Source organism: Equus przewalskii, chromosome 16 (genome assembly GCF_037783145.1).
Source record: "Equus przewalskii isolate Varuska chromosome 16, EquPr2, whole genome shotgun sequence".
Taxonomy (NCBI): domain Eukaryota; kingdom Metazoa; phylum Chordata; class Mammalia; order Perissodactyla; family Equidae; genus Equus; species Equus przewalskii.
The window spans coordinates 43,124,509-43,148,139 of NC_091846.1; the positions used below are offsets into that span (position 1 = coordinate 43,124,509).

The 23,631-nt window shown below is 35.2% G+C and overlaps 1 long non-coding RNA gene across 1 annotated transcript in view; it reads right to left on the reverse strand.

Annotated features, from left to right (window-relative positions):
- Nucleotides 1-3,187: 3,187 nt before the first annotated feature.
- The window catches only part of LOC139076474 (uncharacterized), a 114,298-nt gene continuing 93,854 nt past the window's right edge, over nt 3,188-23,631 (reverse strand). Inside the window, exons 2-3 of the long non-coding RNA XR_011528118.1 lie at nt 16,321-16,445; nt 3,188-5,651 (exon numbers count right to left, since the gene is read on the reverse strand). This is a non-coding gene — a long non-coding RNA (uncharacterized lncRNA). The remainder of the gene's footprint in view (nt 5,652-16,320; nt 16,446-23,631) is intronic.

Genomic DNA, 23,631 nt, shown 5'->3' on the forward strand with positions numbered 1-23,631 from the left:
TCAACTGGTGTTGTAATTCAGCCAGTGGCAGAATGAGGTTGTGTTTGATTTTCAGCAATTTCAGTCCTGCAGCTACAAGAGATAAGAGTTTCCTTCAGGGCACACATAGACACTCTTAGGTCATTCTTGTGGTCCTTGAGATAGGAATCTGAATCTCTGGGCTCATCCTTTTCTTTTACTACTTTGTCCAGCAACGTTAGGAGCAATCAGTCAATGTCATTATAGTTATGATTTTCCAAAAATGCTTGAAAGTAAACAGAGCGATCTAGCTCCTTACTTCTTATGAGTAATTGACCACGAGTATCCAGTGCAGATATTCTGCAAATATTTATGAAGGGTTCAAGTCATGGACTACCAGTCCTCTCTTTACTACTAGAAATAATCAGGGCATTTAAATCTTCTCATAAGGCCAGAGCTGAGATGTGGTAGGAAATCAGTAAGGTAGGAAAAAAAGAGATGAATTCCTTCTTCCTCTGTTCTATTGTATTCAACTCCTCAGTGGATTAAATGATGCCCATCCACACTGATGCCTACTTTACTGAGTCTCCCAGCTCAAATACTAATCTTATCTGGAAACACAATCACAGACATGTCCAGATATAATATTTAACCTGGGCACTCTATGACCAGTTAAGTTAATAAGTAAAATTAACCATCACAATATTGTTCATCAGATATGTTTTACATACAGTCGGCCCTCCATACGCAAGGGTTCCCCATCTATGGATTCAACCAAGTAGAGATTGAAAGGCCTACGATGAGTGCATCTGTACTGAATACGTACAGACTTTTTTCTTGTCATTATTCCTTAAACAATACAGCATAACAGCTATTTAGATAGCATTTACATTGTATGAGCTATTAAAAGTAATTTAGAGATGATTTAAAGTATACAGGAGGATATGTGTAGGTTAAATGCAAATACTATGCTATTTTACATAAGGGATTTGAGTATCCTTGAATTTTGGTATCCATGGTGTGTGTGTGGGGGGGGGGGGGCGGGCGGTCCTGGATCCAATTCCCCGTGGATATCAAGAGATAACTTTATATCTTTTCTCAGTTCATGGCTTGTCTTTTCATTCTCTTAACTATCTCTTTTATAGAGCATAAATGTTAATTCTAATATAGTGCAATTTATCAATTTTTTTTCATGTATCATGCTTTTGGTGTTGTATCTAAACCCTCATCACCAAGATAATGTAGCGTTTCCCTCTAGACATTTTATAGTTTGGCCTTTTACATTTAAGTCACTCATGCATTTTAAATTAACTTTTTTGAGAAGTGTAAGGTCTGTATTTAAGTTCTTTTTTTTTTTGCATGTTGACTTACAATTGTTCCAGCACCATTTGTTGAGATGACTGTCCTTTCTCTATTGATTTGTCCCTCTGTCACCGACTAATTGCCCTGAGGAAATCAAGGGTGGGTTTGGAAGCATTTAACTGTTTTTCCGAATTGTATTCTTTTCTCTCTTGTTATGTTACGGAGATGCAATCACCAACCTCCCTGAGCCAGACCAAGTCTCACCACAAGAGCTAAGCCTATGACCTTTGCCTACTTTTAAGGATAAGATCTCCCCTGGAGGAGTTTAGGCCTTATTTCCATAACCTGCAGTGTATGAGGAAGCATGTTTTCCAGCCAAGTCTGTGCAAACAAATACCCACCTCTCCCTTTTGAATATTAATTCCCCATCCGAAATGAAAAGTACCGGCTTCCCTTTGTTTGGGGAAGCCATGACTTTGGGAATGATTCCACATGGTTTCCTATTTTCTGCAAATATACTTTACTTTGTGAGACAACTACTTCTGGTGGAGAGTTTTATTTGACTCACAGGGAGGTGAACCCACTTTGGTTTCGGTAATACCTCTGCCTTTATAAAAAATCATTTGGCTATATTTGTGCAGGTTTGTTTTCTTGGCTCTCCATTATCTTGCATTGTTCTATGTGTCCATTATTTTGCCAGTACCACAGTGTCTTTATTACTAAACTTTTTAGAAATTATTGAGAGAGTATTGTGGCTTCTCCAACTTTGTTCATCTGCTTCAGTATTGTTTTGGTTATTTTATTTTTTTTAATTTTTAAAATTTTCCCTTTTTCTCCCCAAAGCCCCCCAGTACATGGTTGTGTATTTTCAGCTGTGGGTCCTTCTAGTTGTGGCATGTGGGATGCCGCCTCAGCATTGCTTAGATGAGCGGTGCCATGTCCACATCCAGGATCCGAACTGGCGAAACCCTGGGCCACCGAAGCACAGTCTGTGAACTTAACCACTGGGCCATGGGGCCGGCCCCTATTCCACGTCTTTTGCCTTATAGTATTAATTTAACTGGTAGTTATTTTATATTTTAAATTCCAATTGTTCATTGTTGGGAAGTAGAAAAACAATTGAATTTTGTATATTAATGTTATATCCTGTGATTTTGCTATATTCACTTATTATACTAGAAATTTTTTGTAGCTTCTTTAGCATTTTCTACATAAATAATCATGACATCTATGAATAAGCGCAGTTTTATTTCTCCCTTTTCCAAGCTGTACACCCCTCATTCTTTTAACTTGTCTTATTGTAATAGCTATGGTTTCTAGTACATTGTTGAAGAGGAATGGTGAGAGAGGATTTCCTTGTCAATAATTCAAAAAGAGCTATTAGATTAGAAAACACAGCAACTGATCAAAATTATTTTTTTTAACTTTAAATTGCTTGGTGGCTCATCTGACATCTTGTATACAATGCCTTAAATAAAAATATCAGTAATGCAACTTATACACTTATTAAGGTGTATTTAAATGGAAATCTTAGTTACCAAGTGAAACAGTTGCTTAGGAACCATTAGAGAGTTTGAAAGGACAAGAAATAACATATTTATTGAACATGTATTTTTGTAGTCTAGAATAGATTCTATATGCAAAATATTTTGGTAAACTTGTCTAACCACTTGACACTAAATATGGGGAAAAAATCCAAAGCATAATAGATTCCTATAATCTATGGTAGAGCTAAAAGCACAGTACAATCTCTTCACTACTCCAAAAGATTTTCCCTTAGTTGATTTGTCATAGTGTGTCCTGTAACAGCCAAGGACTTTAGAAGTAGATGTATTCCTGTCCTGACTTACTCATCACAGAATTGGGTAAGTTATTTTCTTCTGAGGAACTCGCTTTCCTCAACTGATATTACATACACACGGTCAAATATTTTAAGCATTATTTAATTATATTTTACATTTTAATACTACAGGAAATAAATATATCCTAGTTTACAAAGGTATGTACAAGTTAAGGTGGACATTGTGCTCTCATGGACTTACAAATAGATAAACAAAATCTGGGTGACAGTTTTACTCCAAGAAGGTAAATTGATATATGACTAAAAATTATTATAAATAATTCCTTAAGAAGAACTATGAACTTGTTTAACTTGCATCTGTGATTCTTAAGTTAAATTTCTCTTTTGGGAGACACTCAACAAATTTATGCAGTCACCAGCTTGGATAGTCGTTTTTCATGCCTGCTATTTAACCACTACTGTGATACACACCCATGGATTCTGTCACATATTCTCTATATTCAGTAAACAACTGTCTCAAATTTTCAGTTTTGCAAACTAAGATAAATTGTAATGCCAGAAGTGCCTCACTTTCTTTTTAGTATGGTTAAAATCTGTATCTCCTAGAATTCCTAGTTTTTTTCATTTAAATTTGTATACCTTTTTTAAAAGAGTAGGTTCAGCTAATTTGATAGAAATGTGTATTTCCCAAGTAAAAGCTTAAATTGCACACAGATAGTTAATCTCATCCTCAAAGTTTTTCTAGTATATTAGTTGACTGTATGTTCCATTAAGTATGCACTCTCAGGAGTTGAATGCATTCACATATTAATAGCTTTACTTCATTAGTAAATCTATATTCATACTTACTACAAGAATTCATAAAATTGCAGTTTTAGTACAAAGAACAAGAGCAATTGTGTAACAAGGGCATTAAGCTGTCTAGTGAACTGGAATTCTGAAGTTAAATTAATAGGGTAGCGTGTTTACATATCAGGAAGAATATGGAAATTAGGTCTAAATAAACAGTAGAAGAATTGCAAATGGATCAACAAACTATTAGTAAATGAATGTTTGTATGTTATAGAATGCAAAACTGTTACTTATTGATGCATTTAAGTATTGTGCGACTAATTCATGAATATACATTATGTATATCCTATGCCATTAGAGCTATAAGCATTTAATGTTAGCTTTGTGTAGAATATAAATATTATCTATGCATTTCAAAAAGTTAAATAGCTAATCAAACTTGAAATATTTCATTTGATTTCTTTTTTGTCAGGAGAGAGATAATTTGGTTAGCATCTTTGCTTAAAGAATGAAGATTCTCTGCTAAGCCACAAATTTGCTTTTGCTAAGGCGATTATAACTCTTAGATATTCCAATCAATCGAAGTGGAGTGTTTGGCTGCAATTTACAGTGTGCAGTAAAGATGCATAGGTTGATAAGTTATGTAACTGAGACTAGTGGCTTGCAATTGCACATTTTTAATCACATCCAGTCATCCTTTGGAAGCAGTCTAGCAACCATACTTCTTGGGAAATTGGGAAATTAGCTGTCTTCAAAGGGCTTCAGATCATGGAAGTAATAATTAACTGATCACTGCATAAAAGATACATTTGCAAGGACATTAAATTCTTTCAATGATGAATTAAGGAAAAACCTGTGTAGTGTACAGGGATCTGAGATACTTGTAGATGCAATGAAATTTAACGAAGATTTTATTATTGTTACCTTAAATAGCATAGTTACTCGACAGGGAAACCACAATGTAGGCCAATCTTGACTAACATTACAATTACCTAGGGTATTTAATGAAAAAAAGAAAACAACTCACCATGACTAATTCAGAATCTCTGAGTGTGGGGCCCAGATATTTGTATTTTCTAGGATAAAAATGCTATCTAATTTGTTTCATCATTCTTATTTCTGATACTTGCATGCTCACACGTGTAATTCTAGAAATTACAAGAGCAATAGTATGTCAATTTTCTCTTCCGATATTGGGAATTTTAGCGAAAAATAATAGAGACTACAATTCACACAAATATGTGCTGGCAGTACAAATTGGGACAAAATACTTAAATTCTTTCATCCTGAGCAGAACTGAGGAGGGGGAAGTACTGCTCTGAGCACATTATATTCTAGATCAAAACATACTATTGTTTTCTTTGAAGTGGCAGGCTTACTTTGTTCATTGTTGAGAAGATGCCTAGAAATAAGCAAAGCTGTACTTTGTCTCAGTCATTCTTTTAAGTAAATATGATTTTCCATAAAAACAAAAGCTGCTAGTTCAACTCGCAACTTCTATGCTAACCCCACATGACTGTAAATGACATGACAAACAACTGTAAAAGTGATATCACTTAAGAGAATCCTTTTACTCCCCAAAGCCCCCCGGTACATAGTTGTGTATTCTTCGTTGTGGGTTCCTCTAGTTGTGGCATGTGGGACGCTGCCTCAGCGTGGTCTGACGAGCAGTGCCATGTCCGCGCCCAGGATTCGAACCGACGAAACACTGGGCCGCCTGCAGCGGAGCGCGCGAACTTAACCACTCGGCCACGGGGCCAGCCCCCACAGCTCAAGTGCTTTATGCAAACTTTCCATTCTGTAACACATATAAAAAAGACATGGTTCAAGGGTAGAAGTTTAATATATTTTAAAAATTTTTATTGCTTTACCAATGACATTCTTAAAGGAAAGGGATTTTTCCCCCAAGATTGCATAGTGTAAATGTCAACACAATGAAGAAGAAACAACATTTTAGCATTATTACAAAAATAGAATTCCTCTGTGGAAACTACGAACTGATCTCAGGAGCTCCCAGGGATCTGAGGATCTCACTTGAGGATCACTGGTATAAAGAAAAGAAGTGATCTTTGCAAAAAGATTAAATCATTGCACCTTCTTGTAATGTGTCTCCCTTTCTCTGGTTTGGCGCCCTCTCCCCATCTCTGCCAACTCACTCAGACCTCTGGTTCTCACTGCAGCTCCACTGATTGGCTTAGAAATCTTCAATAACTCTCCCTTGGTCTCAAGATAAAAATTCAAATCCCTTCACAGGCCATACAGTTTCTTCATTTCCCGGATTATGTGAACCTCGCCCAGGCTAACTGAATTACACTACCTCAAAGTCTTGTTCCTTTGCATGGACAACTTTAGTTCTCCGTTTTCCTTTGCTTGAATCATTAATAGTCATCCAGAAAGACTACAGTGATTCTCGAGTCGGAGTTGATTTTCTATGTTAAGTACTTTCATAGCCTTTTACATGTTTCTCAAGTGGGACCCAATCACACTGTGCTGTAATTTTGTTCACCACGTGTCACTTCTATGTTAACCCCACCAAACTATAAATTGGTTGAGGATAAGGATAAAATTTGTCCTACTCAAGTTTCATATTTTTCAAAAACAAACATCTGAAAAATAAACGAACTTTATTTACTAACAGAAATCACTACTTAGAGCCTAACTTGGCTACATTTTAATGCCTAAAAAATAGTCTTCTCCAATAAAGTGAGATGAGAATGAAAAAATGGGGAAAAATCCTATTACCGAATATCTATATATCTTTATATATTCACTCACAAAATTCCCTCTATCATATTGTGAGTAACATGAAAATAGAGTGACATGTTGTCCTGAAATTTCAAAAAGTTTTTGAATTAGCTCAGGACAGTCAGACCGTAATTCCATGCACATCCCTGATGTGAGTCAAACAATTAAGCTTCATGATGTCAGGAGTATATATGAAGCCATGTAATTGTATTTGTTTCACATTCAAGTCCACATTCATTGTCTAATAACAATTTCAAATTCGAGTCTAAAGACTCAGCAAATAGCTCATTTATAAAATTTTTAATCATCTATTAATAACTAATTAACGATTGTTTTCCATATTTTGAATGCCTATAATGAAGAATATTAGGGCGTTAATCAATAAGGTAATCTCTAAGTTGAAATGACATTATTTAAGATTGTGCTATGCCTCTGGTGAATGCTACAAAGATATTAGATAATCTTTGTAAGAATATTATTTAGACTTGGTGCTCTTTTTCGTTCTCTTTTCTTCTTCGCAAATTAGAACAAAAATGGAGACTCAATTTCATGTCCACGGGAATGAGTTAACTCTATTTTTGACTGTCTCATTTTGAGCATTTAACTGTCATAGGGCAGAGCATGGACCATTTCATCCATTTTAAAGTAATACACTGTCTCTTTGGAGATAGCGGTGTCATTTGTTTCCATTTTACTGAGGCGTCTCTCTTTAGATTGAAATATTTATTAAAGGGAAAAATCCAGCTCTCTGAGACATGTAACCAAAGGATGAGATTTCTTAATTCACATCTTAGCTGACACACATTCTGCTACCTATTTCAGTGTGGTAGGTTATAGGCTGCATTTTAAAACACAGTGTCTTGATCAAACTATTGAGCCTCCAGAGAAATAGGCTCTTGTTTAAGTTAAAAATTTATTATTCGCTGTTCATCTTCCCATACATTATGCATTCTATTCATTGTTCCTGCTCACTGTGTTTCTTTCAAAAATAATCCATAACAAAAGTATACTAGACTAGTACATAAAATTTGTTTCCGCGTCTTCATGTCAAAGCTATGAGAAGGTTAATGAAATGAGTATATCTAAGAAACAATTTTTTTTAAAGAAACACTCTCGCTTTTTCCTTTACGAAGGTTTAGATGACATTACTTCAAAATGTCTTCAATGGCAATATGGACTATGTTGCCATATACATGTTAGAATTAGACTGGATAGTGGCCAGCTTGGTGGCACAGCACTTAAGTTGACACGTTCTGCTTCGGTGGCCTGGGGTTTGCCGGTTCCGATCCCAGGTACGGACATGGCACCGCTTGGCACGCCATGCTGTGGTAGGCGTCCCACATATAAAGCAGAGGAATATGGGTATGGATGTTAGCTCAAGGCCAGTCTTCCTCAGCAAAAAGAGGAGGATTGGCAGTGGATGTTAGGTCAGGGCTAATCTTCCTCAAAAAAAAAAAAAAAAAAAAGAATTAGACTGGATAATCACTATTCTCTTATGTGCGCATATCTTTTGTTCATCAATATTTAAGGGGTGGAGGAGTTGTGGAAAGGACATTTATAAACCTAGAAGAGATGTAAATATATGATGGTTTGCATAGGTAGAGACCAAAAACCCTGTTAATTTTCAATAAGAATTTTGTTAATGACAAAGTAGTTATGTGAGGGCAATTAGACCTTCTTCCTGAGGTATAAAAAGGAATTCTCTGACAGGAGGAATCCCTGCTATGTTAAGAAAGGCCAGGAAGAAAAGATATACAATTAAAAGAAATCATAAGTTAAAGGCAGAGAACAGTTTTTGATGTTGTTCACAAACCTCTAGTGAAGGAGGAAAATAGTCTCAGGCAAAGGATAGTCTTTTTAAGTGGTTTTCCTTTAATTTTAGAGCAATGAAAAGACATCTGTCAGTTGTTATTCACAAAGGACATCTCATCTGACAAAAGTGATATTAACATAAGCCAAATTTCCCATCTAGAGTTACAGTGGATAATATAACAATTTTTTATCAAAGAATTTATTTGCTTACTTTTTAAAACATTTTATAAATTTAGATAGATGGGCTCTTAATGCTATATTATCCTTAATGTTTCTTTTTCTTTCTTAAAAAAGGTAAAGTAAGAATTATTATCATCATTGCTTATGGGGAAAATAGACTTGAAATATCACCATAACTAGAATTTAGAGTTAAATTATAAATGGAATGTTCAATTAAAACTTTTGATAGCAGATAATATATATTTTTGCCTTCAACAGGGAACGCAAAAGAACATACTAATTAGTTTTTTGCATTAGTTTTTCTATTTGAAATTTTTTTTTGAATATTTAACAATGTTACATATCAGAGGATATGTGAGTGACTGATCAGACTCAATTATATTCGGTATTTGATCCATGAGTGAGCAAGCCACAAAGAAGCAATTTGAATCTCTTGGTTCCCTAATGAGAATAGTAACTTCTACTTGTTTTAACTTTAGAAAAAATTTTAGAAAAATAATCTAGAAATTTAGAGGAGAAAAGTTTTCTGTGGGAGGATATGATTTGTAGTTTCGATTAAAGCCATATCAAATATTGTTTCATAATTTCCTCTACATTGAAATATTTTAATATATGTAGTGGTAGAAGCAGATTTTCAATTTAAAAATAATGCTTTATTACCAGTGGCTACCAACTCTAGGTTTGATTTTAGGATATTATCTGTTTGTTGATTTAATTTTAATGTTTGTGTTTACCAGGAGATTCTTAGACCTAGTGTCTATTGCAACACTTTCCTTTTTTTTCATTGCCCATTTTAATTTATTTTCTGAAAATTGCCACCACATGATGCTTTCTGTCTCTCTTTTTTAAATGCCTTATTAATGCTTTAGTTATTTAGGATAAAGACTCTTTTACATATAATTTGTACTTTTTCTTCCTTAGCCTGGTATCTTCAGCTTATCTTTTAATGATATAGTTTGACATGCAAATTTCAAAAATTCACATACTCCAGTATCTCCTTCTTTTCCATTATGGATTCTAAGACATGTTACAGAGATAAGTAATGAACTAAAGGTATTGTTTTCCCTCCTTTTGGGGAATTACCACTATATTATATTTTTGACTAATATAGTGTTGATTACTCAGAGAACAGAAACATTGATTAGAGCCATGACATAGACAATATTTTTTCAATTCTTTAAATCCAACTATTTAAACTCATTTTAAAATTTAAGTAAATTTGCATTCTTCCTTATAATTTTCTAATTTTCATAAGTCTCTCAATAATTTTCTTATTGGTGATTTCCTGCAAAAAAATATAGTAAACCAGATCAAGTATTTACAGCCATAAACTGAAACTTCTGTAAAATTCACTGAGTTTATTTAAAAGTGAGTTTCAGGGCATGGATAATTTGAGAGCTGCTATGGTCCCACTTGGCTTTTGAATTCTGGGGGGGAGTGGGCGTAAGTGAAGATTTACTCAGAAACGTCTTCCCCCCGTAAGATTTTACAAATATTCAAGTATTCTCTTTAATAATCTATTAACATTTTAATGTTTTATTTTCAGTGAATGTTTTTATTAAGGATCAATTTGGCATATGATATGAAGTGTGGATTTATATTTGCTTTCCTTCCAATAGAAAGTTACACATGCCAATTTCATTTATAAACTAAAGCATTCCTTACGCAGACATTTCTAAATTGAACATTGTTATATATTAGGTTCCTGAGTATAATGGCTTTATTTCTGGATGGTAAATCTCTTCCACTTATGTATGTTTGTATTTATTTGGCAACCTTTAATTTTTTGGCTGCAATTAGAGAATAATAAGATTTGGAAAAAATCTGTCTTAACTCTTTCTCAAATAATCCTTTCATTCATAAAATGCTATTTTTCCTTTGGGTAAAACTGTTTCTTTTTAAAAATTATTTTCCCTCACTAATTGTAAACTTCTTTGTTGGTATATAGCATGCATGACTTTTAGACTCTCTTACATGGTTGTATAATCACCGCTATAAACATTGGTAAAATAATAAAAACAATAGACCCATCAGAAATAGAGATCCATTCAGAAAATTAACTCTAAGCAGCAAAACCAGTCTACTACTTTCACTGGTGACAGTTTTAATCAATTAATATTGATTTCCACCCTGTAAATATGACTCAAGACTAAGATCAATAGGATTAAGGGACAACCACAATAATCAGACACACTGGTAATAGCAAAAATATATTCAACCAGTTTTCCTAGGAAGTGGTTTATTTAAAAAGCAAATGTGGATAAGTATGAAGTTTAAGGAGTGAGAACAAAACTCTAATTAATAATAGTACAGTGACAAGTCTACAAGAACATTTTTCTTAAGAAACTGATTTCACTCTTCTCAAAAGAATATCAAAAAGAAAATCTCATTTTGGTGGTGCAGCAGTTAAGTTCACACATTCCACTTTGGAGGTCCAGGGTTTGCCATTCAGATCCTGGGTGTGGACATATGCACCGTTTGTCAAGCCATGCTGTGGTAGGTGTCCCACATATAAAGTAGAAGAAGATAGGCAGAGATGTTAGCTCAGGGCCAGTCTTCCTTAGAAAAAAAGAGGAGGATTGGCAGCAGATGTTAGCTTAGGGCTAATCTTCCTCAAAAAAAAAAAAAAGAAAGAAAAGAAAATCTCATTTTAAGCAATTCTTTTAATGAACCTTTTGCACATATTTAGGACATGTTTTGGGAATTATAACACTAAGGTGGAAAGAGAGACACAATGAATATTAGTAACATTGCAAGTATTAACAGATATTAAATCTAAGAACACAGAATTTCTCAAAGAATCTAACACATCAGGATAATTTCTAGAATTTGGAAGCAATTTGTATCCATGACTTAAATAAAATTAATTTATAATGGGTAATATTTGTTATCCACAAAGTAACGTAAGACAAGAGTACAAATGTGTAGCTGATGGCATTGTACACCAAATAAATGTGATCTATGTGGTGAATTCAAGCATAAAAACACAGAATATAATCATACGTAATGCGTTCTTTGATTCAGTGCATTTATCCCAATGTGTAATTATGCATTCATTGTTAAAACCCTTTGACTGATACGTGACTACCCTGCTAGTGTGTGAGCACCAGAAGAGCAGGACATTATGACACATTTTCACCATGATTTATTTGCCCAGACAGACTGCTCGAACACTTACTAGCTGCAAGACATTCCTTGATCAAACATGTGAATTCTTTCACTTTCAACATATCATGTGTAAAATTAAAATATTAATAGTATCTACTTCGTAGTACTTCGTAGTGTCATTTAGATAGGTAAGAAAATAATCCACGTAAAACATCTAACAGAGTTCCTGAAGCTTAGTAAGCAATCAATACCTGTTAGCTCTTCACTGAATGCCTCCCATGTTCCCTACTCAAAACGGAATAATTTAAAAACATGAGGAAATATTGTTTCTGCTCTAGATTATCTCATGGTCCGTGTTCCAGTGCAGTAGGAGAGGCTACAGATAAACAATAATTAAATTACATAGTTTTACAACACAAATTTGCCCTCTATTATTAAATAAGATAAAGAAGGAGTAACACCCTCTGCAAATCTGGGAGCTGTAATAGAATAGTTTATTTTTTAATTTTTATTTTATTTATTTATTTATTTTTTTGAGGAAGATTAGCCCTAAGCTAACTACTACCAGTCCTTCTCTTTCTTTGCTGAGGAAGCCTGGCCCTGAGCTCACATCCGTGCCCATCTTCCTCTGCTTTATGTGTGGGACACCTACCACAGCATGGTGTGCCAAGCGTTGCCATGTCTGCCCCCGGGGTCCGAACCAATGAACCCCAGGCCACCGAGAAGCAGAATGTGCACACTTAACTGCTGCGCCACCAGGCTGGACCCATAGAATAGTTTAACATCTATCTGATGAGATCTTTGAATCAATTGTAGAAGAAACTAGTTAAGAAAAATTCCCTTGGTTTTGTTTCTAGAAACTAGCTAGATGGTAGCAATACTAAAAAACTGTACATTTAGAAGAGCTGTATTGAACAGAAACGAGTTTGTGACCAGTGTAGTGGTATTGGGTGATAGTAGGGGTGGGAAATTATAAGCTCTCTAATCAACCTTCTCTTAATCAGTGACCTGGCTTCTATGCTCTCCACTCTTTGTGAAAAATAAAGACTGATGTTTATGCGTGATGGAAGCTTTCTGCCAATAGGCTGCACTGTTCTTTGAGAACAATATGTTCTCAAAGTTCTCCATCTACAACTTGAATTGTGCTCTTAGCAAAAGTCAATTATACTTATTCCTAACAGTGTTTTATGCTAGTTTTAATCATTTTTAATTGACAAATTTAATTAAGTATTAGTAAAAAGATGGAAAATGAGTATTGGAATGAAGGGGTTATGTTTTTCTAAAAATTAACTAGAGTCAGTTGGGAAGACTATATCAAGACGAGTTGAGAGCAAAACAACACTGAGTGTCATAAATACAAAAGAAATAAAAAACTATTTAAAAAATATAGAAGTGCTATGCATGTGGATTTATTTGCCAATATCTATAAGTTTTTACTCTCTTGTAAGTAGTATGAAAGTATAAAAATAGATGAAGCTAAATGGATACGTTTTATTTAACTTTTATAAAAATGATATATTTTGATGGATTGATCAGGCACTCAGAATAATGCACTATACACAAGTAAAAGGAATACTTGTATCAGAAAATTGGAGAATGGAGGCATATATATCATTAAGGTAGGATAAATATTGTAGCAAATAATGTAGAGTTTCAGTGGATTATCACAATAAAAGTGTATTTCTAACTGAAAATACAGTTGATTAGAGGTCAATGAGTCATTTTGATGCAATCATTCTGGCATTCAATTTCCTTCCATTAATTGACTCCACTATACCCTACAACCTCTAAGTCCTTTGTTGCATCCTCTATCTGGCTGGCAGCAAAGAAAAGAGAACAAGATGAGTGCTCTTCCACTCTTATCTACCTCAGCTAGAAGTGACACACATCAATGCCCACACATATTTCACACACAGGAACTACCTGAAAACTGGAGTCTTGTGAACCCAGGTTGGTGATGCGCTCAGAGGGAGGAGGGGAGAACTGATATTAGTTCCCACCAGCAGTCTCTACCACAGTATTTTAAATTAGTCCAAACATTGGGTATATGATCAAAATGAGACTAATCACAGTCTTTCTCCAGAAATTCTCTGAAATTCAGCTGAGATGGAGAAAACCATTTACATCAAGAGGTAACAAAACAAACATATAGCTTAGAGTTGCCAAGAACTTTGTTTCTAGCATTGTGGAATAGGCTAGTTCAGAGAAAGCAGACACCTGGAGATAAGCTGAGGTGCAAGAAAAAGATTTAGTGGCAACAGGTTATATATTCTTGGTTCTTGCCTCTATCCTCTTTCTCCAGGGTATTTATATTCATTTGTGTTGTATTTTATGAGTACCAACCAATTGCCAGGCACTGTTCTCTTAGAGTAGGGGATGTAGGTATGAACAAACAGTGTCTCTTCTCTAATTTGGCTTACATTCTTATGAGGGGATACTGAAAACAAGTAAGCATATAAGTACATAAACAATATAACATAATGGTAGAGTATAATGCATGTTAAAAAGAAATAAAGCAGAATGAAATGATTGAGAGTGAATTGATGGCGAGAGTAATTTAGTTTGGAGAGTTTGAAAATAGGTGGTTCAGTCAAGACCTAAACAACAAATAAAAGCAACCAAAGGAAGGTCAGAGAACAAACTATGCCAGACAGAGGAAACAACCAATCCAAGACCAAGAGTTGGGAGGATCTTAGCATATTCAAGAAACATAAAGACGATCTGTGTACCAGATTTCAGGAAAGTAAGAAGATAAGAGTAGGATATATGTCCAAGGAGGTCGGCATGTTTGAAATTATGTTTGACCTCATTGGCAATCGAAGGTCTTTGGAGAGATTTATATTAGGAGAGTAGAATGATCTGATTTTGTTTTATAAATATCTCAGTAGTCAACGAATTCAGTGGGAGAAAGGAAATTAGTTAGAAAGCTATTTTAATATCTCAGCCAATAAATAACAGTGTTTCAGACTAGAACCATAATCAAAGATTAAAAATAAAAAAAGAAATTTAAGATCCAATAAATTCCTCCTTTTTCCAAAAATACTATATATTGGGTTTTTGTCTATTGCAACCAAAATAGTGTTAACTAATCAAATAGTATCGTATTGTGTTGTGAAGTCAAATAAGACAGTAGATGAAAATGTCCATTGAATTTGTCATTAAATAGGACAGAGTTGATGTCAGTTGTGGATACGATATATTTATTTTAGCAAACTACTAAAAATGTCTTTTGGTATCCTTGTGAAAATGTTTAAAATGTGAACTATAGTACACTAAAACCATTTATATTAAAATGCCCCAAAACTAGCAATATGGGAGTTATTGAGGTCTCTGGTGCTTCATTTTATGAATAGCCACATGTCATTTATAAATTAATCAAATTAAAATATGAGATACTGTTTTCAAAACTCTGGATATAGGAAAATTGAAAGGACATCTAATGAGTTAGATAAAATAATTGAGATTTGAAATTGCTTCACAATATTAGAATGATGATCTAAATCTAGCAAGCTGAACTAATAGCACTTTTTAAAATAAAACTTTAAAAACTCTACATTAATTTATATGGCATAACATGGTGTGAACTTGAATTAATAGCTTATTTGAGTAATACGTGATGTTCTAGTAGTTGATGAACTCAATGTGGGGTCTGTGTCCCACTGATTGATAGAATAAAAGTGAAATTAGTTAATATTAATAGATATAAATGTTTAAATAAATTATCCAAAATTCTGTCTGGAGTATTAGACCATTTATATTAGCCATCATTTAAGATGGACATAGATAACAGTCAGAAACATGTCCTGTGGTGTGTGAAACCATGACTTATGAAGAATCCAGGGTTAAGTGATTTGCAAAGAGATAGTATGAAAACATGATAGCTGAGTTCAGTTGATTTAAAAATTTTTCATCCAAATCCTTTTTATATACTGTTCCAGAGGGAGAACCTATAGTATTTGGTAGAAAAAGTAAAATAGTGAAATATGCAAGGAGATGAATTCAGTTGAATATATGGAAGATTCTACTAAGAATCCTTACCTCCGGCTCAATTACCTCCAAGAGTAGCCTGCTCTCTCATTATAAATTTTTAAAGCTGGGACAGTTATTAGTTAGGAGAATGGAGAAAGCACGTAAAAAATAAAGATGAATGGTTGAGTAGAACCTCAGGTCTTTTCAAATCTTAATTTTCTATGCTTCTGTAATATCTTGTGAATTTTATTTAATCTAACCATGGTAATTTTAGTTGAATAGAATAATAAATAAACATATATATATAGAGAGAGAGATAAACTAATTGATCAAATGGAAGAAATATTACACAAGCCAGAATAAATTATAAAAAAGATGAAAAAAGACTCACAATGCATTTAAACCACACTATATACTGACTTCTTACCATAGCTTTATTTTATTGATTGAAATAATATTCTTTTGTTCCTATATTAAAAAAGAAAAGTAAGTCTTGTCTAGATAAGAATTCTGGCAATTCCCATAGGTTGTCTGCTTAATCTTATGTGGCAGATAGTCTGTTGATAACAGTTTTAAACACAGATTCACTTTGATCATTAGAATGCCAAAGACATTAATCAAAATTCTGAATTGATCCAGTGATAAATTCATACCCCTCTTGCAGCTCAGGCAGCTTCAGGCTGGGCATCTGCACTAGGAAAAAACTTTACTGGCTCCTGTAATTTCCTCCTGGCTGCTTCTCTTCTTACTCATCTCTCGCCAGCTGTTCCGCTGATCCCTATGGTAGGAGAGGCACAGGAGTGTGACACTGTGTGCTTTCATTACTACTGTCCTAAGCTGGCTTCATTCTCTATGGGCCTCACAGTAGTTTAAAGATGACTCTTGTCTCCTGGGACACAATTTGAGGCTATTCAGACATTTCCCGCCAGGAGGGTCCAAGTAAATTTCCCTTCGCTGTTGCAGGTTCTTCTATATTATAGGGGGTCCATTGGTACTCCATCCTCAGTCCCAGCTCACTTACTTCCAGTTTCTTGCTACTGAGTTCTTTATACCCATCTGTGTGGCCCTGCAGGACCTATTGCTTCTCTTTCTCATGGGGCCCACATCTGGAAATGCATACATAATCCCTGCCAATAAACTATGAGAAGTCGGCAAATCCCGTAGTAATGATGCTTCCCGGCTCTGACAACAAACTGTCAAAGACACTCTTTGTCCTCAGTGCTTCTCAGGCTTATCTCAGATTCTAGAGCACACTGCCCCACCCAGTGTTTGAGGTGAGGGGACTAGCACTAGGTTTTCCATGGCGGAAGGTGGAAGGAGCACAGCAGAGATTTTCCCTAAAATAACATCCTTACAAAATGATCTCACTCCTTCTCTCAAAACTTTTGTATTCTCAAGGTATGTGAGGGTGTTCAAGATCAAAGAGACAGTTTACAGTCAATATTACTTGAAAATCAGTACATGGTTATTCGGCACATCATTTTCAAATATTGTGTCTATTTCATCTTGGTGTCTAGTATAAACTTCTGATTTAAAATCCTATTTTAAAGAGAATTATTTAACAAAAAGCAGAGTCGGTAGAACCAGGTATCTTAAGATGAGAATAATAGACATTCTAAAAGGAAAAATAGAATTCCTGTTTAATGCAAAGAAAACAAGAATTCCTATTTAAAGAGTATTTACCTGATTCATAGGCAAAATTGAGTCTTCACATTGGAAAAGTGTATTACATCAAGATTAACCAAAAAAAAGATCATATTCATGTATCACTTGGTAAAATTCCTATAATCAAAGAATAGAAAATGATTCAAAATTTCTAGTTGTAGGGCAAACATTGCTTAGAGAGTCTGAGATAGCTGACTGAAGCAATAACTTCTCTCAAAATTAACACATTAAATTCTCTATCATAGTTTTTTTCCTTCGAGCTATGCCTTTAGAGCATTCTGTCTGCCTCCTCCTCTCAGGATTTATTTGACTTTCAGTTGTTTACACAGGCACAGTTTGGAGCCTTCCTTCACCAGGACCCTAAGCATACATTTTGCCTTACTTCTGTTTTGAAACACCAGTTCACTAGGTCTCTTTCTTGTTTCATTTTTTTGTTGGAACAAGTCCCAGTACCTCTCTTACAAGAAGGGTGCATAAAAAATAATATTTTTAAAAGACTATGTTAGAGTCAAATATTATGAAATGCTTTCATGTTGCTACAAGTAGGGCTAAAGAGAAAATATTAAAAATAAACCAACCAGAAGCTCCTTGATGACTTGCCTTTGAATAGTATTTGTATGAGAATATCATGATAGTGGAAACAGAAAATTCCCACTCTCATCTCTTACAACTCCAGCTAAGAAGAATCACTTGCAAATGGATGACATTTCAAATGGATAATGATTTATTTTAGTATGAATGTATGCTTCTTTTGTGTTTATTTTAGTTTGTTTTTCACTCTTGAAAAACTGCTTTTGAAGCCATTCTTTATTTTATCCAAACTTCTTTTCAGTAGGACTGTGTTATATTACATTATGTCATAGATGGAGTATCTGTGTCTCCCTCAAATTCTTATGTTGAAATCCTAACCCCTCCTGAGGGCAGAACCCTCGTGAAAGAGATGAGTGCCCTTATAAAAGACAGCTGGAAGAGCTCCCTCGTCCCATTCACCACGTGTGGATACTGCAAAAATATGGCTGTCTATAAACCAGAAATCGAGCTCTCATCAGACACCGAATCTGCTGGTGACTTGATCTTGGATTTCCCAGACTCTAGAAATGTGAGACACAAATTTCTATTGTTTATAAGCTACCCAGTCTACGGTTTTCTGTTATAGCAGCCTGAACAAACTAAGACACATTTTTATTGAAAAACAGTAACTCCCACTACTTGAACTCCAGGAGAAGAGTGCATCCACTACTAGTTGAACTTGGGTTCAGCTATGTTACTTTTTTGGCCAATGGCATGTTAGCAGATGTGACATTAACAGGGCTTGTAATGTGTCTGTGTGCTCGAGTGTGTCATCTTGCACATCTGCCATCTCTAGAGGAGCTGCTACTGAGTAGCTCTTGCCCTTCAGCCTTGGGCTCAGGAGGAACACTTTGAAGCAGAGACTCTTAAGCTAAACTGCAGAGCCATGAGAAAAATAAATACCCATAGCTAGAAGCTAGAAGCTTTTGGTTTTTGCTTCTCTTTTCTTACATAGTAAAAGTTGATATAAAAATTGGCAATGGAAATAGGAGGAGTAGCATTTCTAAAAAGACCCTAGACTATATGGCTGTGAATTTTGGACCAAGTGCTTAAAGTGAGAAAACTCATACCAGAGGTAGGAAAAATGGCAATTTATTTTCTTTAGTGCCAAAATATTGGGGGGAATTTTGCTTATGATATTCTGAAAGACAGAAAATGTTCTGAATATATTTTCAACATAGAATTTGGAGAGCTAGAGGCAAAATGTTGACATCATAAGCTGGTTGCTATTAGCTGTATTTTATAATTTCCTATAAGATAGAGATAGCTCACAAAAGTATTTGCCAGTTTGCAAACAGGATTTCTAGCAAATATAGGGAAGTCATAACTTAACAGGTTTAGAAAATAAAACTGCTTTTTATCAAATAAAATATGACTGTTATTGATAAGGAAAAAGCCCAAATTAGGTGTGTTACTCAGATACCTGTAGTTACCATTTCTGAAAGGAATTAGTGTCACATAGACCCTTTAAGCTTGATAAAAGGATACAAGGAAAAATGCATTTGTAGAGCAGCCTGATTTGTCCAAAGGACCTATAATTTAGTCTGGAGAGACAAATGTCCTGAAAATAATTGAGGGTGCAGCTTTTGGCACATGGAATTGACTGGAATTTAATACTTATAAAACCAAAACATTTGTGAAGACTATTGTCAAAAGTTCTGCCAGCCAGATCACAAGAAACTGAAATTATTCAAGTTAAAAGAAATCTTTTGGTCTCCAAATTTTCAAAGACAGGAGTCAGGATGAGGAAGCTTCTCAGACTCCCCAAAGGGCATTTTCTTGAATTCTTTTATTCCTACCTAATTTTTCAGAATTAGCTATTGAGCATGATGCAAAAAGAAGGAATTTCCAGAAGGCAGAGCCAAGAGGGTACAACAGCTTGTGGTAACAGAAACTGGACCTAATGAAGAAATATTCCTTTCCCTCAGAGTCGAGATACCTAGTAACATTTATCCAGAATTGTGAAGGACCAAGCCCGTCTAGACGCCTTGGGAGGCTAACAGCTCCCTGTTCCACACACTGATGTTGAGTGTGAGGGAAGGTAATCACTGGGCTTTTTGGTTCAGAGAACTCCAAATAAAGAGGAACTGCAACAAGATTTCATAGAAATTTCAAGAACCTGGACTTCAAACTTGATGTTATGATTTTGACAGAACCTTTAGAGATCTTATATTTGTGTGTCAGAGAGACTTGAACAAGTAGGCAGATCATAATAGCTTGAATATTATTCAAAAATATTTACTCCCTCTACTTTACTTGCATGGGAGGAATCGACTTCCTAAACTTTGTCTTTGGGCTCAGTCACATAACTTGCTTTGACCAATATATACATCAATAGGTGTTAAATGAACAAGGGCTTAAAATGTACTTGCATGGCGTGCTCTCTTGTATTTCTGCCACCATCGTGAAAAGAGATTTTCCTGAATATGTTCTCCACTGTTAGTTAAAACCCTAGAATGAACACATATGTGGCAGAACCATTTTATTGATCTGTGGACCTGAACCATGACGTACAGCCAGTAGACCCTGAGCAAATTCTACAAACAGCGATAAAAAATAATTATTATTGCCATTTTAATAAATACGTTCATACCTGTGAAAACCATGTAGTGAAACACTTTAAAAACTAACTATGTGGTAAAAATGGTATCATTGAGCATCTTTTTTTTCTTATTTTTCATGAAATTCTACTTCAGAATCCAATAATTAACATTGTGTTGCTATGACCATGTTTAATAATTCAGATTTCTTAAGAAACTTCTTAAAACCATCTCCACCACTTAAAAGTTCAAAATAATCGGCATAGTAATCAAGTCAGTGTAGTACTTGCAAAAGGGATGGACACATGGATCAACGGAAGAGAGTAGAATCCAGACATGGACCCACACAAACGTAGTCAGTTGATTCTTGACAAACTTTAAAAGTTTGGAGGGGGGTATTTTAAAAACTTTAGCAGTTACTATATGTAAATCTAAATCTACCCTCTTTGGAACACGTCCATTCTTTCTCTTTAAATTTTTTTCATCGTACTGTCATGATCTTTTTTTAACTTATGGGCTAGATTTTAAAGTCTACCCCAAACACACAAATATACAGTTTCACAGAAAATCCATTTTTAAAAATACTTATATCATTAATGTATACTTATAGATATAATATTTATGCACATATACTGAAGTATCTCCTGAAATATATCAAGAAGGATTATTTGAGGAGATATTTCAGTACTAATTTCTCCAAATGGTCTCAAGACATATTTGGCATTTATGATTTCCCTCCTATATAACCATTTGGCATTCTAAGCCAATACTGATAGGTTTTCTTTTCTTTTCTTTTCTTTTTTTGAGGAAGACTAGCCCTGAGCTAACATCTGCTGCCAATCCTCCTCTTTTTTGCTGAGGAAGACTGGCCCTGAGCTAACATCCATGCCCATCTTCCTCTACTTTATATGTGGGATGCCTACCAAAGCATGGCTTGCCAAGCAGTGCCATGTCCACACCTGGGATCCGAACTGGTGAACCCTGGGCCACCGAAGCAGAATGTGTGTATTTAAGCGCTGTGCCACTGGGCCTGCCCCACTGATAGATTTTCTACCTCTTAGTGCAGCCCAAAACTTCACTGTCAAAGAATATAAACCATTGAGTTGATGTCATAATTTAATAAATGTTATCACTGTTAAAATGTATTATGTAAAATGTATTACATTACCTCATATTGAGGATTCCTTGAGGTCCAATGTGAGCTCCCTGCTCATGCAACTTACTTCTGCCTTCAGAAATTGTTCTGAATATAGTACTTTTTTTTGGACAATGATTTGGTCTATAGAACAGTGAACTTATTGTATGTTCTCTGTATCTATTATGCCTTAAAGCATGTTTGACAAACATGGAATATTTTCTGTTATGTCTTGGCTACTAAAACCTAGGGATCTCCCTCTGTGCTGGGCTCACCACAGTGTCCTTGAGGTATCCTGCTTTGGCACAAACATTTCATTACCATGTGATTCATTTCTTCTGAAGTTTGGGTGGTAGAGCTTCCTGTTTCCTGTTTGGGACCATCTGACAAGCCTTTTCTGGGATAAAAATGGAAGCATCTTAGTAACTCAAATGGTCAGCACAATACATCCAAATGTGAATTGCTTTCAAAATCAAAAGTGGCTTTGTTTGGGGCCACCCCCATGACCTAGTGGGTAGTTTGGCATGCTCTGCTTCAGTGGCTGGGTTTGGTTCCCAGGTGTGGGGCACAGACCTACACCATTCATTGGTGGCCATGCTGTGGTGGCAACCCACATACAAAATAGAGGAAGATTGACACAGATGTTCCCTCAGGGCGAATCTTCCTCAGCAAAAAATTAAAAACACAAAACAGAGGGGGCTTTATTTGGATTATTTCTTTTTTTTCTGAATAGAAGGAGATCCAAGGTATAACAACTTATTTTTATTTTGGAGGGGCTATCTCAACGTATCCAGATCATTGGACCTCCAAAAACATTCACAGAGTAAAGAAGCCATTTATTTTTTGGAATCACAGAATTTAATAGAATGATGTGTTTCTTCCTGGATTTCTTATCAGAATAATATCATTATTTGGTGGACAATGTGATGTCCTCTGGGACAGTTCAATGGTCAATATCCTTGCAAATTAAAATGTGTGCTAAATATAGTAGCAAGATAAAGATGTATTGCTCTCTTGCCGTGTGGAAGCAAACTGCTTCAGAGTGCTTGGGAGAGGGGAAATGTGGAGAGAGAGGAAGAGAGACATTGAATTTCCAAATCAATAGTAATAACAATTTTAAAAAAACTGGTTTTGTAATTAGCTGTAAAACAAGTGCTTAGAATTTTATTTGTGTTTAATTTCCTCAAGTAAGGAGATAACAGCTGGATGAATAGCTTAAATTGAAGTTACTTCCTCCTTAAACTTAAAATAATCCACTTTCATGTTATGAAATCACTCTCTCTTGAGCTTTAGGTTAAGAAGTGAAATAAAGGAGATGGTCTGGTAACCACCTGTGACAGTTAACTATTGATCCAATAATACTGCATATCCAGATATGCAATATTTTACTGGCTTAAAAGAACAGCTCCATTATTTCTCATGAATCTAAATTCCATTGGATGGCTTTGCTGACCAGGACCAGACTTGACTGCTATCTGCTAATCTCATTCACACATTTGCGATCAGAAGACGGGATGGTATAGGATGGCCTCAGATGGGATAATCAGCTCTCCAGCAGCCCTTCTCCACACATTTTATCCTCCTGCAGGCTACCAGGGTACATTTTGATGGTTAGTTAGAACAACAAAATGGGCTGAAGAGCAAATTCTACTGCGCAATTACTTTTCCAGCTTCAGCATGCATCCTATTTGTTAACATCTTGTTTGCCAAAGCAAGTCACACGTGTGGAGCAGATGGGACCCATTGCTGAAATCCGTCTGCACTCTACTGCTCATTTATCTTTTGTAAATTAATCACATTTCTAGTATCTTTGTCCCTACCACAGATGTGTTTTTCCTTTTGGTGTATGCAATTGATGGAACAGTAAATACAGAAACTTTCATTTTCTCTTTCTCCCCCAATGACCCTTATACTTTGATTTGGAGAGCCAATATGATGATAACACAGATAAGCATATATATCTTAATTATAGCTCAAGACTTTGGGACATGACGTGAGTATGAATTTGTCATTCCATTTTACCCATTGTGAGGTACAATCAGGTAGAAATGCCC